Source organism: Oryzias latipes, chromosome 23 (assembly GCF_053564925.1).
Source record: "Oryzias latipes strain Hd-rR chromosome 23, Olatipes_Hd-rR_3.1".
NCBI classification, from domain to species: Eukaryota; Metazoa; Chordata; class Actinopteri; order Beloniformes; family Adrianichthyidae; genus Oryzias; species Oryzias latipes.
The window spans coordinates 13448710-13466666 of record NC_136259.1 but is presented as its reverse complement, the minus strand read 5'-3'; the positions used below and the strand labels follow the sequence as shown (position 1 = coordinate 13466666).

Here is a 17957-nt window from a genome sequence, read left to right as displayed (position 1 = left end):
ATGCACATTTTGGGCTAAGTCGTTGAAAACTGTTGCAACACGCATCGCGAAGCATGTTTTTTTATAATCGTTTTAGGGCTCCACGCACAAGACGCACGGCCATTGAATGAGCGTCAAATCTTACAAAGTGGAACATTGACCAGTCAAGGACTGGGATTTGATAGTGACTTATTGGTCGCGGCTTTTTCAAAACACAAAGTACCAATGGTTTTAAAAGTGACCATGAAGCAGAATTTAGTCATTGTTGTCAGTGGCCTGTCGGAGTTAAATGACACCAACTCTTTCATGTGTGAACATAGTTGTCAAGCCTCAGTGGCCTAATGGATAAGGCACTGGCCTCCTAAGCCAGGGATTGGGGGTTCAAGTCCCCTCTGAGGTGCTTCAAATGTTGCAGCTCTTCATTATAAAGAAAGTCATTGATTCTAAGTGAAATTCTGCACATGAGCTTCTTCCTTCACCAACCCTGTTTGTGTGTCAATTCCAGCATTCTCCAACTCCTCTCCCTTATTAAAATGATTCCAAATTAATCCAAAAGTGCTGCTCAAACTATTTATTGGCTTTCTCCCACACTCAGCAGAAAACATCCCTGGTCAACAGCCTAACCCAACTTACAACTGTGCATTACTCAGAAGCCAACTCTTCCACATACAATCTACAAGTGAACAAACTTGGATCTCCTCAACTGTTTTTTTTTTCAAGTTGTGTGGTTAAAGTTTGTAACAGTGCACAATAGACCGAGTCAATATTAGGCAAGCACCTAACTTTGTCTTAAGGCCATGCTACAACGTCAGCAATCCAAAGAGTCGCAGCTTGCGCTCTGCACAGATGTACCCTTGTGCTATCCTATGACCTTGGCCTTAAATTGACGTGTTTTCCCTACCATGACAAAGGTGGATAAAGGTGAAAGGGATTTCCTGTAATCCATGGAAACCAGTGAAGATCACAAATCATTGAAGAAAAAGGCTCAGCACACTGTCTAGATGACCCAAATCCCAACATCAAAAGTGCATCAGATAGCACAAGTGTTAAACAATGACCCTGATGTGATTTGAACACACAACCTTCTGATCTGGAGTCAGACGCGCTACCATTGCGCCACAGAGTCCTTTTCAATATCTGAAAACACATTCTACTGGCAAGATTTTGACCCTTTTTTGCTCTTTCTTCAGTGCTGGCCAAATTTCTCAAGGTCACTACACAACAGGCATGTCTATGTTTTTTTTCAAATTATTTTCTAAGGGTCAGAATCCCACTGACTTCCTAACTTGTAATGCCTTTTTCTCATTCACTGTAGTTTCTTTGATCGCTGTTATGTGACTAGGTCTTTTCGTCTGTAGTTCATGTCAGTGGTTTTTCTTGGCCTTTTCTTCATCGTCTCTACTATTGTCTAACTGTAACTTTTCAACTAGGAACTGTGTCGTTTTTCTCAAGAGGTACAAGTCAGCATCAAGAAAACAGTCTCCTTTTCAAGAAAGGAAAAAGTCACAACAGAAAAGCTATAGTTGAAATGTCAGCCTTCTTTAAGTAAGACTACGAGATGAAAGATGACAAAGAGCCAAGAAAGTGGGTTCAAATAGAGAAGTGGTGTTCATGTTTGCTCCATATCAGAACAGCAAGAAAATTTACACCATCTGGAGCTTTTTTACAGTTCAAGGGCATTGGCTGGATAACCATTGACTACTATTGGTTGCTACCAACTATGAGCTAATATTGGATCAAAACATACCCCTGATGTGTGCGATTGTGTGAACAATACCACACTAACAGCATGGCCATTGTCCAGATTCACTTTTATGCATTTGAACATTAGCCTAAAGGCATGTAGAGACTCCTACTACATTCAAACGGACTCTGGAACACACATTCATCCCATGCCTGGTGTGTATGTAGTAGCATGGTGAGAGTTTTTGACCTCAGCTGTATTTGTCCACAGTGTCCAGCAGATACAACATACCCTTCCCTTTAGTGCGTGCGGCTGGATGTCGTTTGTATCTTGATTGTTTTCTCTTTATTTGTAAGGATGCCTTGGTGCCGTTGTGAAAAGTTTGTTCAAAAAGTAGAGTTAGCCCTCCTATGGGCTAGTTGTGGATAAAACTGCATGCTGTACATCCCTCTTTCAAGTTCTGTAAGACCTAGAAGTGGAACACGACCACTTCCAATGAAACGCCTGTACCAACGCACTTGTATGCACATTTTGGGCTAAGTCGTTGAAAACTGTTTCAACACGCATCGCGAAGCATGTTTTTTTATAATCGTTTTAGGGCTCCACGCACAAGACGCACGGCCATTGAATGAGCGTCAAATCTTACAAAGTGGAACATTGACCAGTCAAGGACTGGGATTTGATAGTGACTTATTGGTCGCGGCTTTTTCAAAACACAAAGTACCAATGGTTTTAAAAGTGACCATGAAGCAGAATTTAGTCATTGTTGTCAGTGGCCTGTCGGAGTTAAATGACACCAACTCTTTCATGTGTGAACATAGTTGTCAAGCCTCAGTGGCCTAATGGATAAGGCACTGGCCTCCTAAGCCAGGGATTGGGGGTTCAAGTCCCCTCTGAGGTGCTTCAAATGTTGCAGCTCTTCATTATAAAGAAAGTCATTGATTCTAAGTGAAATTCTGCACATGAGCTTCTTCCTTCACCAACCCTGTTTGTGTGTCAATTCCAGCATTCTCCAACTCCTCTCCCTTATTAAAATGATTCCAAATTAATCCAAAAGTGCTGCTCAAACTATTTATTGGCTTTCTCCCACACTCAGCAGAAAACATCCCTGGTCAACAGCCTAACCCAACTTACAACTGTGCATTACTCAGAAGCCAACTCTTCCACATACAATCTACAAGTGAACAAACTTGGATCTCCTCAACTGTTTTTTTTTTCAAGTTGTGTGGTTAAAGTTTGTAACAGTGCACAATAGACCGAGTCAATATTAAGCAAGCACCTAACTTTGTCTTAAGGCCATGCTACAACGTCAGCAATCCAAAGAGTCGCAGCTTGCGCTCTGCACAGATGTACCCTTGTGCTATCCTATGACCTTGGCCTTATATTGACGTGTTTTCCCTACCATGACAAAGGTGGATAAAGGTGAAAGGGATTTCCTGTAATCCATGGAAACCAGTGAAGATCACAAATCATTGAAGAAAAAGGCTCAGCACACTGTCTAGATGACCCAAATCCCAACATCAAAGTGCATCAGATAGCACAAGTGTTAAACAATGACCCTGATGTGATTTGAACACACAACCTTCTGATCTGGAGTCAGACGCGCTACCATTGCGCCACAGAGTCCTTTTCAATATCTGTAAACACATTCTACTGGCAAGATTTTGACCCTTTTTGGCTCTTTCTTCAGTGCTGGCCAAATTTCTCAAGGTCACTACACAACAGGCATGTTTATGTTTTTTTTCAAATTATTTTCTAAGGGTCAGAATCCCACTGACTTCCTAACTTGTAATGCCTTTTTCTCATTCACTGTAGTTTCTTTGATCGCTGTTATGTGACTAGGTCTTTTCGTCTGTAGTTCATGTCAGTGGTTTTTCTTGGCCTTTTCTTCATCGTCTCTACTATTGTCTAACTGTAACTTTTCAACTAGGAACTGTGTCGTTTTTCTCAAGAGGTACAAGTCAGCATCAAGAAAACAGTCTCCTTTTCAAGAAAGGAAAAAGTCACAACAGAAAAGCTATAGTTGAAATGTCAGCCTTCTTTAAGTAAGACTACGAGATGAAAGATGACAAAGAGCCAAGAAAGTGGGTTCAAATAGAGAAGTGGTGTTCATGTTTGCTCCATATCAGAACAGCAAGAAAATTTACACCATATGGAGCTTTTTGACAGTTCAAGGGCATTGGCTGGATAACCATTGACTACTATTGGTTGCTACCAACTATGAGCTAATATTGGATCAAAACATACCCCTGATGTGTGCGATTGTGTGAACAATACCACACTAACAGCATGGCCATTGTCCAGATTCACTTTTATGCATTTGAACATTAGCCTAAAGGCATGTAGAGACTCCTACTACATTCAAACGGACTCTGGAACACACATTCATCCCATCCCTGGTGTGTATGTAGTAGCATGGTGAGAGTTTTTGACCTCAGCTGTATTTGTCGACAGTGTCCAGCAGATACAACATACCCTTCCCTTTAGTGCGTGCGGCTGGATGTCGTTTGTATCCTGATTGTTTTCTCTTTATTTGTAAGGATGCCTTGGTGCCGTTGTGAAAAGTTTGTTCAAAAAGTAGAGTTAGCCCCCCTATGGGCTAGTTGTGGATAAAACTGCATGCTGTACATCCCTCTTTCAAGTTCTGTAAGACCTAGAAGTGGAACACGACCACTTCCAATGAAACGCCTGTACCAACGCACTTGTATGCACATTTTGGGCTAAGTCGTTGAAAACTGTTGCAACACGCATCGCGAAGCATGTTTTTTTATAATCGTTTTAGGGCTCCACGCACAAGACGCACGGCCATTGAATGAGCGTCAAATCTTACAAAGTGGAACATTGACCAGTCAAGGACTGGGATTTGATAGTGACTTATTGGTCGCGGCTTTTTCAAAACACAAAGTACCAATGGTTTTAAAAGTGACCATGAAGCAGAATTTAGTCATTGTTGTCAGTGGCCTGTCGGAGTTAAATGACACCAACTCTTTCATGTGTGAACATAGTTGTCAAGCCTCAGTGGCCTAATGGATAAGGCACTGGCCTCCTAAGCCAGGGATTGGGGGTTCAAGTCCCCTCTGAGGTGCTTCAAATGTTGCAGCTCTTCATTATAAAGAAAGTCATTGATTCTAAGTGAAATTCTGCACATGAGCTTCTTCCTTCACCAACCCTGTTTGTGTGTCAATTCCAGCATTCTCCAACTCCTCTCCCTTATTAAAATGATTCCAAATTAATCCAAAAGTGCTGCTCAAACTATTTATTGGCTTTCTCCCACACTCAGCAGAAAACATCCCTGGTCAACAGCCTAACCCAACTTACAACTGTGCATTACTCAGAAGCCAACTGTTCCACATACAATCTACAAATGAACAAACTTGGATCTCCTCAACTGTTTTTTTTTTCAAGTTGTGTGGTTAAAGTTTGTAACAGTGCACAATAGACCGAGTCAATATTAGGCAAGCACCTAACTTTGTCTTAAGGCCATGCTACAACGTCAGCAATCCAAAGAGTCGCAGCTTGCGCTCTGCACAGATGTACCCTTGTGCTATCCTATGACCTTGGCCTTATATTGACGTGTTTTCCCTACCATGACAAAGGTGGATAAAGGTGAAAGGGATTTCCTGTAATCCATGGAAACCAGTGAAGATCACAAATCATTGAAGAAAAAGGCTCAGCACACTGTCTAGATGACCCAAATCCCAACATCAAAGTGCATCAGATAGCACAAGTGTTAAACAATGACCCTGATGTGATTTGAACACACAACCTTCTGATCTGGAGTCAGACGCGCTACCATTGCGCCACAGAGTCCTTTTCAATATCTGTAAACACATTCTACTGGCAAGATTTTGACCCTTTTTGGCTCTTTCTTCAGTGCTGGCCAAATTTCTCAAGGTCACTACACAACAGGCATGTTTATGTTTTTTTTCAAATTATTTTCTAAGGGTCAGAATCCCACTGACTTCCTAACTTGTAATGCCTTTTTCTCATTCACTGTAGTTTCTTTGATCGCTGTTATGTGACTAGGTCTTTTCGTCTGTAGTTCATGTCAGTGGTTTTTCTTGGCCTTTTCTTCATCGTCTCTACTATTGTCTAACTGTAACTTTTCAACTAGGAACTGTGTCGTTTTTCTCAAGAGGTACAAGTCAGCATCAAGAAAACAGTCTCCTTTTCAAGAAAGGAAAAAGTCACAACAGAAAAGCTATAGTTGAAATGTCAGCCTTCTTTAAGTAAGACTACGAGATGAAAGATGACAAAGAGCCAAGAAAGTGGGTTCAAATAGAGAAGTGGTGTTCATGTTTGCTCCATATCAGAACAGCAAGAAATTTACACCATATGGAGCTTTTTGACAGTTCAAGGGCATTGGCTGGATAACCATTGACTACTATTGGTTGCTACCAACTATGAGCTAATATTGGATCAAAACATACCCCTGATGTGTGCGATTGTGTGAACAATACCACACTAACAGCATGGCCATTGTCCAGATTCACTTTTATGCATTTGAACATTAGCCTAAAGGAATGTAGAGACTCCTACTACATTCAAACGGACTCTGGAACACACATTCATCCCATGCCTGGTGTGTATGTAGTAGCATGGTGAGAGTTTTTGACCTCAGCTGTATTTGTCCACAGTGTCCAGCAGATACAACATACCCTTCCCTTTAGTGCGTGCGGCTGGATGTCGTTTGTATCTTGATTGTTTTCTCTTTATTTGTAAGGATGCCTTGGTGCCGTTGTGAAAAGTTTGTTCAAAAAGTAGAGTTAGCCCCCCTATGGGCTAGTTGTGGATAAAACTGCATGCTGTACATCCCTCTTTCAAGTTCTGTAAGACCTAGAAGTGGAACACGACCACTTCCAATGAAACGCCTGTACCAACGCACTTGTATGCACATTTTGGGCTAAGTCGTTGAAAACTGTTGCAACACGCATCGCGAAGCATGTTTTTTTATAATCGTTTTAGGGCTCCACGCACAAGACGCACGGCCATTGAATGAGCGTCAAATCTTACAAAGTGGAACATTGACCAGTCAAGGACTGGGATTTGATAGTGACTTATTGGTCGCGGCTTTTTCAAAACACAAAGTACCAATGGTTTTAAAAGTGACCATGAAGCAGAATTTAGTCATTGTTGTCAGTGGCCTGTCGGAGTTAAATGACACCAACTCTTTCATGTGTGAACATAGTTGTCAAGCCTCAGTGGCCTAATGGATAAGGCACTGGCCTCCTAAGCCAGGGATTGGGGGTTCAAGTCCCCTCTGAGGTGCTTCAAATGTTGCAGCTCTTCATTATAAAGAAAGTCATTGATTCTAAGTGAAATTCTGCACATGAGCTTCTTCCTTCACCAACCCTGTTTGTGTGTCAATTCCAGCATTCTCCAACTCCTCTCCCTTATTAAAATGATTCCAAATTAATCCAAAAGTGCTGCTCAAACTATTTATTGGCTTTCTCCCACACTCAGCAGAAAACATCCCTGGTCAACAGCCTAACCCAACTTACAACTGTGCATTACTCAGAAGCCAACTGTTCCACATACAATCTACAAATGAACAAACTTGGATCTCCTCAACTGTTTTTTTTTTCAAGTTGTGTGGTTAAAGTTTGTAACAGTGCACAATAGACCGAGTCAATATTAGGCAAGCACCTAACTTTGTCTTAAGGCCATGCTACAACGTCAGCAATCCAAAGAGTCGCAGCTTGCGCTCTGCACAGATGTACCCTTGTGCTATCCTATGACCTTGGCCTTATATTGACGTGTTTTCCCTACCATGACAAAGGTGGATAAAGGTGAAAGGGATTTCCTGTAATCCATGGAAACCAGTGAAGATCACAAATCATTGAAGAAAAAGGCTCAGCACACTGTCTAGATGACCCAAATCCCAACATCAAAGTGCATCAGATAGCACAAGTGTTAAACAATGACCCTGATGTGATTTGAACACACAACCTTCTGATCTGGAGTCAGACGCGCTACCATTGCGCCACAGAGTCCTTTTCAATATCTGTAAACACATTCTACTGGCAAGATTTTGACCCTTTTTGGCTCTTTCTTCAGTGCTGGCCAAATTTCTCAAGGTCACTACACAACAGGCATGTTTATGTTTTTTTTCAAATTATTTTCTAAGGGTCAGAATCCCACTGACTTCCTAACTTGTAATGCCTTTTTCTCATTCACTGTAGTTTCTTTGATCGCTGTTATGTGACTAGGTCTTTTCGTCTGTAGTTCATGTCAGTGGTTTTTCTTGGCCTTTTCTTCATCGTCTCTACTATTGTCTAACTGTAACTTTTCAACTAGGAACTGTGTCGTTTTTCTCAAGAGGTACAAGTCAGCATCAAGAAAACAGTCTCCTTTTCAAGAAAGGAAAAAGTCACAACAGAAAAGCTATAGTTGAAATGTCAGCCTTTTTTAAGTAAGACTACGAGATGAAAGATGACAAAGAGCCAAGAAAGTGGGTTCAAATAGAGAAGTGGTGTTCATGTTTGCTCCATATCAGAACAGCAAGAAAATTTTCACCATCTGGAGCTTTTTGACAGTTCAAGGGCATTGGCTGGATAACCATTGACTACTATTGGTTGCTACCAACTATGAGCTAATATTGGATCAAAACATACCCCTGATGTGTGCGATTGTGTGAACAATACCACACTAACAGCATGGCCATTGTCCAGATTCACTTTTATGCATTTGAACATTAGCCTAAAGGCATGTAGAGACTCCTACTACATTCAAACGGACTCTGGAACACACATTCATCCCATGCCTGGTGTGTATGTAGTAGCATGGTGAGAGTTTTTGACCTCAGCTGTATTTGTCGACAGTGTCCAGCAGATACAACATACCCTTCCCTTTAGTGCGTGCGGCTGGATGTCGTTTGTATCCTGATTGTTTTCTCTTTATTTGTAAGGATGCCTTGGTGCCGTTGTGAAAAGTTTGTTCAAAAAGTAGAGTTAGCCCCCCTATGGGCTAGTTGTGGATAAAACTGCATGCTGTACATCCCTCTTTCAAGTTCTGTAAGACCTAGAAGTGGAACACGACCACTTCCAATGAAACGCCTGTACCAACGCACTTGTATGCACATTTTGGGCTAAGTCGTTGAAAACTGTTGCAACACGCATCGCGAAGCATGTTTTTTTATAATCGTTTTAGGGCTCCACGCACAAGACGCACGGCCATTGAATGAGCGTCAAATCTTACAAAGTGGAACATTGACCAGTCAAGGACTGGGATTTGATAGTGACTTATTGGTCGCGGCTTTTTCAAAACACAAAGTACCAATGGTTTTAAAAGTGACCATGAAGCAGAATTTAGTCATTGTTGTCAGTGGCCTGTCGGAGTTAAATGACACCAACTCTTTCATGTGTGAACATAGTTGTCAAGCCTCAGTGGCCTAATGGATAAGGCACTGGCCTCCTAAGCCAGGGATTGGGGGTTCAAGTCCCCTCTGAGGTGCTTCAAATGTTGCAGCTCTTCATTATAAAGAAAGTCATTGATTCTAAGTGAAATTCTGCACATGAGCTTCTTCCTTCACCAACCCTGTTTGTGTGTCAATTCCAGCATTCTCCAACTCCTCTCCCTTATTAAAATGATTCCAAATTAATCCAAAAGTGCTGCTCAAACTATTTATTGGCTTTCTCCCACACTCAGCAGAAAACATCCCTGGTCAACAGCCTAACCCAACTTACAACTGTGCATTACTCAGAAGCCAACTGTTCCACATACAATCTACAAATGAACAAACTTGGATCTCCTCAACTGTTTTTTTTTTCAAGTTGTGTGGTTAAAGTTTGTAACAGTGCACAATAGACCGAGTCAATATTAGGCAAGCACCTAACTTTGTCTTAAGGCCATGCTACAACGTCAGCAATCCAAAGAGTCGCAGCTTGCGCTCTGCACAGATGTACCCTTGTGCTATCCTATGACCTTGGCCTTATATTGACGTGTTTTCCCTACCATGACAAAGGTGGATAAAGGTGAAAGGGATTTCCTGTAATCCATGGAAACCAGTGAAGATCACAAATCATTGAAGAAAAAGGCTCAGCACACTGTCTAGATGACCCAAATCCCAACATCAAAGTGCATCAGATAGCACAAGTGTTAAACAATGACCCTGATGTGATTTGAACACACAACCTTCTGATCTGGAGTCAGACGCGCTACCATTGCGCCACAGAGTCCTTTTCAATATCTGTAAACACATTCTACTGGCAAGATTTTGACCCTTTTTGGCTCTTTCTTCAGTGCTGGCCAAATTTCTCAAGGTCACTACACAACAGGCATGTTTATGTTTTTTTTCAAATTATTTTCTAAGGGTCAGAATCCCACTGACTTCCTAACTTGTAATGCCTTTTTCTCATTCACTGTAGTTTCTTTGATCGCTGTTATGTGACTAGGTCTTTTCGTCTGTAGTTCATGTCAGTGGTTTTTCTTGGCCTTTTCTTCATCGTCTCTACTATTGTCTAACTGTAACTTTTCAACTAGGAACTGTGTCGTTTTTCTCAAGAGGTACAAGTCAGCATCAAGAAAACAGTCTCCTTTTCAAGAAAGGAAAAAGTCACAACAGAAAAGCTATAGTTGAAATGTCAGCCTTCTTTAAGTAAGACTACGAGATGAAAGATGACAAAGAGCCAAGAAAGTGGGTTCAAATAGAGAAGTGGTGTTCATGTTTGCTCCATATCAGAACAGCAAGAAATTTACACCATATGGAGCTTTTTGACAGTTCAAGGGCATTGGCTGGATAACCATTGACTACTATTGGTTGCTACCAACTATGAGCTAATATTGGATCAAAACATACCCCTGATGTGTGCGATTGTGTGAACAATACCACACTAACAGCATGGCCATTGTCCAGATTCACTTTTATGCATTTGAACATTAGCCTAAAGGAATGTAGAGACTCCTACTACATTCAAACGGACTCTGGAACACACATTCATCCCATGCCTGGTGTGTATGTAGTAGCATGGTGAGAGTTTTTGACCTCAGCTGTATTTGTCCACAGTGTCCAGCAGATACAACATACCCTTCCCTTTAGTGCGTGCGGCTGGATGTCGTTTGTATCTTGATTGTTTTCTCTTTATTTGTAAGGATGCCTTGGTGCCGTTGTGAAAAGTTTGTTCAAAAAGTAGAGTTAGCCCCCCTATGGGCTAGTTGTGGATAAAACTGCATGCTGTACATCCCTCTTTCAAGTTCTGTAAGACCTAGAAGTGGAACACGACCACTTCCAATGAAACGCCTGTACCAACGCACTTGTATGCACATTTTGGGCTAAGTCGTTGAAAACTGTTGCAACACGCATCGCGAAGCATGTTTTTTTATAATCGTTTTAGGGCTCCACGCACAAGACGCACGGCCATTGAATGAGCGTCAAATCTTACAAAGTGGAACATTGACCAGTCAAGGACTGGGATTTGATAGTGACTTATTGGTCGCGGCTTTTTCAAAACACAAAGTACCAATGGTTTTAAAAGTGACCATGAAGCAGAATTTAGTCATTGTTGTCAGTGGCCTGTCGGAGTTAAATGACACCAACTCTTTCATGTGTGAACATAGTTGTCAAGCCTCAGTGGCCTAATGGATAAGGCACTGGCCTCCTAAGCCAGGGATTGGGGGTTCAAGTCCCCTCTGAGGTGCTTCAAATGTTGCAGCTCTTCATTATAAAGAAAGTCATTGATTCTAAGTGAAATTCTGCACATGAGCTTCTTCCTTCACCAACCCTGTTTGTGTGTCAATTCCAGCATTCTCCAACTCCTCTCCCTTATTAAAATGATTCCAAATTAATCCAAAAGTGCTGCTCAAACTATTTATTGGCTTTCTCCCACACTCAGCAGAAAACATCCCTGGTCAACAGCCTAACCCAACTTACAACTGTGCATTACTCAGAAGCCAACTGTTCCACATACAATCTACAAATGAACAAACTTGGATCTCCTCAACTGTTTTTTTTTTCAAGTTGTGTGGTTAAAGTTTGTAACAGTGCACAATAGACCGAGTCAATATTAGGCAAGCACCTAACTTTGTCTTAAGGCCATGCTACAACGTCAGCAATCCAAAGAGTCGCAGCTTGCGCTCTGCACAGATGTACCCTTGTGCTATCCTATGACCTTGGCCTTATATTGACGTGTTTTCCCTACCATGACAAAGGTGGATAAAGGTGAAAGGGATTTCCTGTAATCCATGGAAACCAGTGAAGATCACAAATCATTGAAGAAAAAGGCTCAGCACACTGTCTAGATGACCCAAATCCCAACATCAAAGTGCATCAGATAGCACAAGTGTTAAACAATGACCCTGATGTGATTTGAACACACAACCTTCTGATCTGGAGTCAGACGCGCTACCATTGCGCCACAGAGTCCTTTTCAATATCTGTAAACACATTCTACTGGCAAGATTTTGACCCTTTTTGGCTCTTTCTTCAGTGCTGGCCAAATTTCTCAAGGTCACTACACAACAGGCATGTTTATGTTTTTTTTCAAATTATTTTCTAAGGGTCAGAATCCCACTGACTTCCTAACTTGTAATGCCTTTTTCTCATTCACTGTAGTTTCTTTGATCGCTGTTATGTGACTAGGTCTTTTCGTCTGTAGTTCATGTCAGTGGTTTTTCTTGGCCTTTTCTTCATCGTCTCTACTATTGTCTAACTGTAACTTTTCAACTAGGAACTGTGTCGTTTTTCTCAAGAGGTACAAGTCAGCATCAAGAAAACAGTCTCCTTTTCAAGAAAGGAAAAAGTCACAACAGAAAAGCTATAGTTGAAATGTCAGCCTTTTTTAAGTAAGACTACGAGATGAAAGATGACAAAGAGCCAAGAAAGTGGGTTCAAATAGAGAAGTGGTGTTCATGTTTGCTCCATATCAGAACAGCAAGAAAATTTTCACCATCTGGAGCTTTTTGACAGTTCAAGGGCATTGGCTGGATAACCATTGACTACTATTGGTTGCTACCAACTATGAGCTAATATTGGATCAAAACATACCCCTGATGTGTGCGATTGTGTGAACAATACCACACTAACAGCATGGCCATTGTCCAGATTCACTTTTATGCATTTGAACATTAGCCTAAAGGCATGTAGAGACTCCTACTACATTCAAACGGACTCTGGAACACACATTCATCCCATGCCTGGTGTGTATGTAGTAGCATGGTGAGAGTTTTTGACCTCAGCTGTATTTGTCGACAGTGTCCAGCAGATACAACATACCCTTCCCTTTAGTGCGTGCGGCTGGATGTCGTTTGTATCCTGATTGTTTTCTCTTTATTTGTAAGGATGCCTTGGTGCCGTTGTGAAAAGTTTGTTCAAAAAGTAGAGTTAGCCCCCCTATGGGCTAGTTGTGGATAAAACTGCATGCTGTACATCCCTCTTTCAAGTTCTGTAAGACCTAGAAGTGGAACACGACCACTTCCAATGAAACGCCTGTACCAACGCACTTGTATGCACATTTTGGGCTAAGTCGTTGAAAACTGTTGCAACACGCATCGCGAAGCATGTTTTTTTATAATCGTTTTAGGGCTCCACGCACAAGACGCACGGCCATTGAATGAGCGTCAAATCTTACAAAGTGGAACATTGACCAGTCAAGGACTGGGATTTGATAGTGACTTATTGGTCGCGGCTTTTTCAAAACACAAAGTACCAATGGTTTTAAAAGTGACCATGAAGCAGAATTTAGTCATTGTTGTCAGTGGCCTGTCGGAGTTAAATGACACCAACTCTTTCATGTGTGAACATAGTTGTCAAGCCTCAGTGGCCTAATGGATAAGGCACTGGCCTCCTAAGCCAGGGATTGGGGGTTCAAGTCCCCTCTGAGGTGCTTCAAATGTTGCAGCTCTTCATTATAAAGAAAGTCATTGATTCTAAGTGAAATTCTGCACATGAGCTTCTTCCTTCACCAACCCTGTTTGTGTGTCAATTCCAGCATTCTCCAACTCCTCTCCCTTATTAAAATGATTCCAAATTAATCCAAAAGTGCTGCTCAAACTATTTATTGGCTTTCTCCCACACTCAGCAGAAAACATCCCTGGTCAACAGCCTAACCCAACTTACAACTGTGCATTACTCAGAAGCCAACTCTTCCACATACAATCTACAAATGAACAAACTTGGATCTCCTCAACTGTTTTTTTTTTTCAAGTTGTGTGGTTAAAGTTTGTAACAGTGCACAATAGACCGAGTCAATATTAAGCAAGTACCTAAATTTGTTTTAAGGCCATGCTACAACGTCAGCAATCCAAAGAGTCGCAGCTTGCGCTCTGCACAGATGTACCCTTGTGCTATCCTATGACCTTGGCCTTATATTGACGTGTTTTCCCTACCATGACAAAGGTGGATAAAGGTGAAAGGGATTTCCTGTAATCCATGGAAACCAGTGAAGATCACAAATCATTGAAGAAAAAGGCTCAGCACACTGTCTAGATGACCCAAATCCCAACATCAAAGTGCATCAGATAGCACAAGTGTTAAACAATGACCCTGATGTGATTTGAACACACAACCTTCTGATCTGGAGTCAGACGCGCTACCATTGCGCCACAGAGTCCTTTTCAATATCTGTAAACACATTCTACTGGCAAGATTTTGACCCTTTTTGGCTCTTTCTTCAGTGTTGGCCAAATTTCTCAAGGTCACTACACAACAGGCATGTTTATGTTTTTTTTCAAATTATTTTCTAAGGGTCAGAATCCCACTGACTTCCTAACTTGTAATGCCTTTTTCTCATTCACTGTAGTTTCTTTGATCGCTGTTATGTGACTAGGTCTTTTCGTCTGTAGTTCATGTCAGTGGTTTTTCTTGGCCTTTTCTTCATCGTCTCTACTATTGTCTAACTGTAACTTTTCAACTAGGAACTGTGTCGTTTTTCTCAAGAGGTACAAGTCAGCATCAAGAAAACAGTCTCCTTTTCAAGAAAGGAAAAAGTCACAACAGAAAAGCTATAGTTGAAATGTCAGCCTTCTTTAAGTAAGACTACGAGATGAAAGATGACAAAGAGCCAAGAAAGTGGGTTCAAATAGAGAAGTGGTGTTCATGTTTGCTCCATATCAGAACAGCAAGAAAATTTTCACCATCTGGAGCTTTTTGACAGTTCAAGGGCATTGGCTGGATAACCATTGACTACTATTGGTTGCTACCAACTATGAGCTAATATTGGATCAAAACATACCCCTGATGTGTGCGATTGTGTGAACAATACCACACTAACAGCATGGCCATTGTCCAGATTCACTTTTATGCATTTGAACATTAGCCTAAAGGCATGTAGAGACTCCTACTACATTCAAACGGACTCTGGAACACACATTCATCCCATGCCTGGTGTGTATGTAGTAGCATGGTGAGAGTTTTTGACCTCAGCTGTATTTGTCCACAGTGTCCAGCAGATACAACATACCCTTCCCTTTAGTGCGTGCGGCTGGATGTCGTTTGTATCTTGATTGTTTTCTCTTTATTTGTAAGGATGCCTTGGTGCCGTTGTGAAAAGTTTGTTCAAAAAGTAGAGTTAGCCCTCCTATGGGCTAGTTGTGGATAAAACTGCATGCTGTACATCCCTCTTTCAAGTTCTGTAAGACCTAGAAGTGGAACACGACCACTTCCAATGAAACGCCTGTACCAACGCACTTGTATGCACATTTTGGGCTAAGTCGTTGAAAACTGTTTCAACACGCATCGCGAAGCATGTTTTTTTATAATCGTTTTAGGGCTCCACGCACAAGACGCACGGCCATTGAATGAGCGTCAAATCTTACAAAGTGGAACATTGACCAGTCAAGGACTGGGATTTGATAGTGACTTATTGGTCGCGGCTTTTTCAAAACACAAAGTACCAATGGTTTTAAAAGTGACCATGAAGCAGAATTTAGTCATTGTTGTCAGTGGCCTGTCGGAGTTAAATGACACCAACTCTTTCATGTGTGAACATAGTTGTCAAGCCTCAGTGGCCTAATGGATAAGGCACTGGCCTCCTAAGCCAGGGATTGGGTGTTCAAGTCCCCTCTGAGGTGCTTCAAATGTTGCAGCTCTTCATTATAAAGAAAGTCATTGATTCTAAGTGAAATTCTGCACATGAGCTTCTTCCTTCACCAACCCTGTTTGTGTGTCAATTCCAGCATTCTCCAACTCCTCTCCCTTATTAAAATGATTCCAAATTAATCCAAAAGTGCTGCTCAAACTATTTATTGGCTTTCTCCCACACTCAGCAGAAAACATCCCTGGTCAACAGCCTAACCCAACTTACAACTGTGCATTACTCAGAAGCCAACTGTTCCACATACAATCTACAAGTGAACAAACTTGGATCTCCTCAACTGTTTTTTTTTTCAAGTTGTGTGGTTAAAGTTTGTAACAGTGCACAATAGACCGAGTCAATATTAAGCAAGCACCTAACTTTGTCTTAAGGCCATGCTACAACGTCAGCAATCCAAAGAGTCGCAGCTTGCGCTCTGCACAGATGTACCCTTGTGCTATCCTATGACCTTGGCCTTAAATTGACGTGTTTTCCCTACCATGACAAAGGTGGATAAAGGTGAAAGGGATTTCCTGTAATCCATGGAAACCAGTGAAGATCACAAATCATTGAAGAAAAAGGCTCAGCACACTGTCTAGATGACCCAAATCCCAACATCAAAGTGCATCAGATAGCACAAGTGTTAAACAATGACCCTGATGTGATTTGAACACACAACCTTCTGATCTGGAGTCAGACGCGCTACCATTGCGCCACAGAGTCCTTTTCAATATCTGTAAACACATTCTACTGGCAAGATTTTGACCCTTTTTTGCTCTTTCTTCAGTGCTGGCCAAATTTCTCAAGGTCACTACACAACAGGCATGTTTATGTTTTTTTTCAAATTATTTTCTAAGGGTCAGAATCCCACTGACTTCCTAACTTGTAATGCCTTTTTCTCATTCACTGTAGTTTCTTTGATCGCTGTTATGTGACTAGGTCTTTTCGTCTGTAGTTCATGTCAGTGGTTTTTCTTGGCCTTTTCTTCATCGTCTCTACTATTGTCTAACTGTAACTTTTCAACTAGGAACTGTGTCGTTTTTCTCAAGAGGTACAAGTCAGCATCAAGAAAACAGTCTCCTTTTCAAGAAAGGAAAAAGTCACAACAGAAAAGTTATAGTTGAAATGTCAGCCTTCTTTAAGTAAGACTACGAGATGAAAGATGACAAAGAGCCAAGAAAGTGGGTTCAAATAGAGAAGTGGTGTTCATGTTTGCTCCATATCAGAACAGCAAGAAAATTTACACCATCTGGAGCTTTTTGACAGTTCAAGGGCATTGGCTGGATAACCATTGACTACTATTGGTTGCTACCAACTATGAGCTAATATTGGATCAAAACATACCCCTGATGTGTGCGATTGTGTGAACAATACCACACTAACAGCATGGCCATTGTCCAGATTCACTTTTATGCATTTGAACATTAGCCTAAAGGCATGTAGAGACTCCTACTACATTCAAACGGACTCTGGAACACACATTCATCCCATGCCTGGTGTGTATGTAGTAGCATGGTGAGAGTTTTTGACCTCAGCTGTATTTGTCCACAGTGTCCAGCAGATACAACATACCCTTCCCTTTAGTGCGTGCGGCTGGATGTCGTTTGTATCTTGATTGTTTTTTCTTTATTTGTAAGGATGCCTTGGTGCCGTTGTGAAAAGTTTGTTCAAAAAGTAGAGTTAGCCCCCCTATGGGCTAGTTGTGGATAAAACTGCATGCTGTACATCCCTCTTTCAAGTTCTGTAAGACCTAGAAGTGGAACACGACCACTTCCAATGAAACGCCTGTACCAACGCACTTGTATGCACATTTTGGGCTAAGTCGTTGAAAACTGTTGCAACACGCATCGCGAAGCATGTTTTTTTATAATCGTTTTAGGGCTCCACGCACAAGACGCACGGCCATTGAATGAGCGTCAAATCTTACAAAGTGGAACATTGACCAGTCAAGGACTGGGATTTGATAGTGACTTATTGGTCGCGGCTTTTTCAAAACACAAAGTACCAATGGTTTTAAAAGTGACCATGAAGCAGAATTTAGTCATTGTTGTCAGTGGCCTGTCGGAGTTAAATGACACCAACTCTTTCATGTGTGAACATAGTTGTCAAGCCTCAGTGGCCTAATGGATAAGGCACTGGCCTCCTAAGCCAGGGATTGGGGGTTCAAGTCCCCTCTGAGGTGCTTCAAATGTTGCAGCTCTTCATTATAAAGAAAGTCATTGATTCTAAGTGAAATTCTGCACATGAGCTTCTTCCTTCACCAACCCTGTTTGTGTGTCAATTCCAGC

At 41.5% G+C, this 17957-nt stretch overlaps 16 non-coding genes across 16 annotated transcripts; 8 read left to right on the top strand and 8 right to left on the bottom strand.

Annotated features, from left to right (window-relative positions):
• The first annotated feature begins 306 nt into the window (after positions 1 to 306).
• Positions 307 to 379, top strand: trnar-ccu (transfer RNA arginine (anticodon CCU)). The gene has a single exon. It is a non-coding gene; the product is annotated as a tRNA-Arg (tRNA).
• A 654-nt stretch (positions 380 to 1033) lies between these two features.
• On the bottom strand, positions 1034 to 1105 carry trnaw-cca (transfer RNA tryptophan (anticodon CCA)). The gene has a single exon. It is a non-coding gene; the product is annotated as a tRNA-Trp (tRNA).
• Positions 1106 to 2491: 1386 nt separating this feature from the next.
• Positions 2492 to 2564, top strand: trnar-ccu (transfer RNA arginine (anticodon CCU)). Its single transcript has one exon. It is a non-coding gene; the product is annotated as a tRNA-Arg (tRNA).
• A 653-nt stretch (positions 2565 to 3217) lies between these two features.
• trnaw-cca (transfer RNA tryptophan (anticodon CCA)) lies at positions 3218 to 3289 on the bottom strand. Its single transcript has one exon. It is a non-coding gene; the product is annotated as a tRNA-Trp (tRNA).
• Positions 3290 to 4675: 1386 nt separating this feature from the next.
• trnar-ccu (transfer RNA arginine (anticodon CCU)) lies at positions 4676 to 4748 on the top strand. The gene has a single exon. It is a non-coding gene; the product is annotated as a tRNA-Arg (tRNA).
• A 653-nt stretch (positions 4749 to 5401) lies between these two features.
• On the bottom strand, positions 5402 to 5473 carry trnaw-cca (transfer RNA tryptophan (anticodon CCA)). The gene has a single exon. It is a non-coding gene; the product is annotated as a tRNA-Trp (tRNA).
• A 1385-nt stretch (positions 5474 to 6858) lies between these two features.
• On the top strand, positions 6859 to 6931 carry trnar-ccu (transfer RNA arginine (anticodon CCU)). Its single transcript has one exon. It is a non-coding gene; the product is annotated as a tRNA-Arg (tRNA).
• A 653-nt stretch (positions 6932 to 7584) lies between these two features.
• trnaw-cca (transfer RNA tryptophan (anticodon CCA)) lies at positions 7585 to 7656 on the bottom strand. The gene has a single exon. It is a non-coding gene; the product is annotated as a tRNA-Trp (tRNA).
• Positions 7657 to 9042: 1386 nt separating this feature from the next.
• Positions 9043 to 9115, top strand: trnar-ccu (transfer RNA arginine (anticodon CCU)). Its single transcript has one exon. It is a non-coding gene; the product is annotated as a tRNA-Arg (tRNA).
• A 653-nt stretch (positions 9116 to 9768) lies between these two features.
• trnaw-cca (transfer RNA tryptophan (anticodon CCA)) lies at positions 9769 to 9840 on the bottom strand. The gene has a single exon. It is a non-coding gene; the product is annotated as a tRNA-Trp (tRNA).
• A 1385-nt stretch (positions 9841 to 11225) lies between these two features.
• On the top strand, positions 11226 to 11298 carry trnar-ccu (transfer RNA arginine (anticodon CCU)). The gene has a single exon. It is a non-coding gene; the product is annotated as a tRNA-Arg (tRNA).
• Positions 11299 to 11951: 653 nt separating this feature from the next.
• On the bottom strand, positions 11952 to 12023 carry trnaw-cca (transfer RNA tryptophan (anticodon CCA)). The gene has a single exon. It is a non-coding gene; the product is annotated as a tRNA-Trp (tRNA).
• A 1386-nt stretch (positions 12024 to 13409) lies between these two features.
• trnar-ccu (transfer RNA arginine (anticodon CCU)) lies at positions 13410 to 13482 on the top strand. Its single transcript has one exon. It is a non-coding gene; the product is annotated as a tRNA-Arg (tRNA).
• A 654-nt stretch (positions 13483 to 14136) lies between these two features.
• trnaw-cca (transfer RNA tryptophan (anticodon CCA)) lies at positions 14137 to 14208 on the bottom strand. Its single transcript has one exon. It is a non-coding gene; the product is annotated as a tRNA-Trp (tRNA).
• A 2112-nt stretch (positions 14209 to 16320) lies between these two features.
• On the bottom strand, positions 16321 to 16392 carry trnaw-cca (transfer RNA tryptophan (anticodon CCA)). The gene has a single exon. It is a non-coding gene; the product is annotated as a tRNA-Trp (tRNA).
• Positions 16393 to 17778: 1386 nt separating this feature from the next.
• trnar-ccu (transfer RNA arginine (anticodon CCU)) lies at positions 17779 to 17851 on the top strand. Its single transcript has one exon. It is a non-coding gene; the product is annotated as a tRNA-Arg (tRNA).
• Positions 17852 to 17957: the final 106 nt, after the last annotated feature.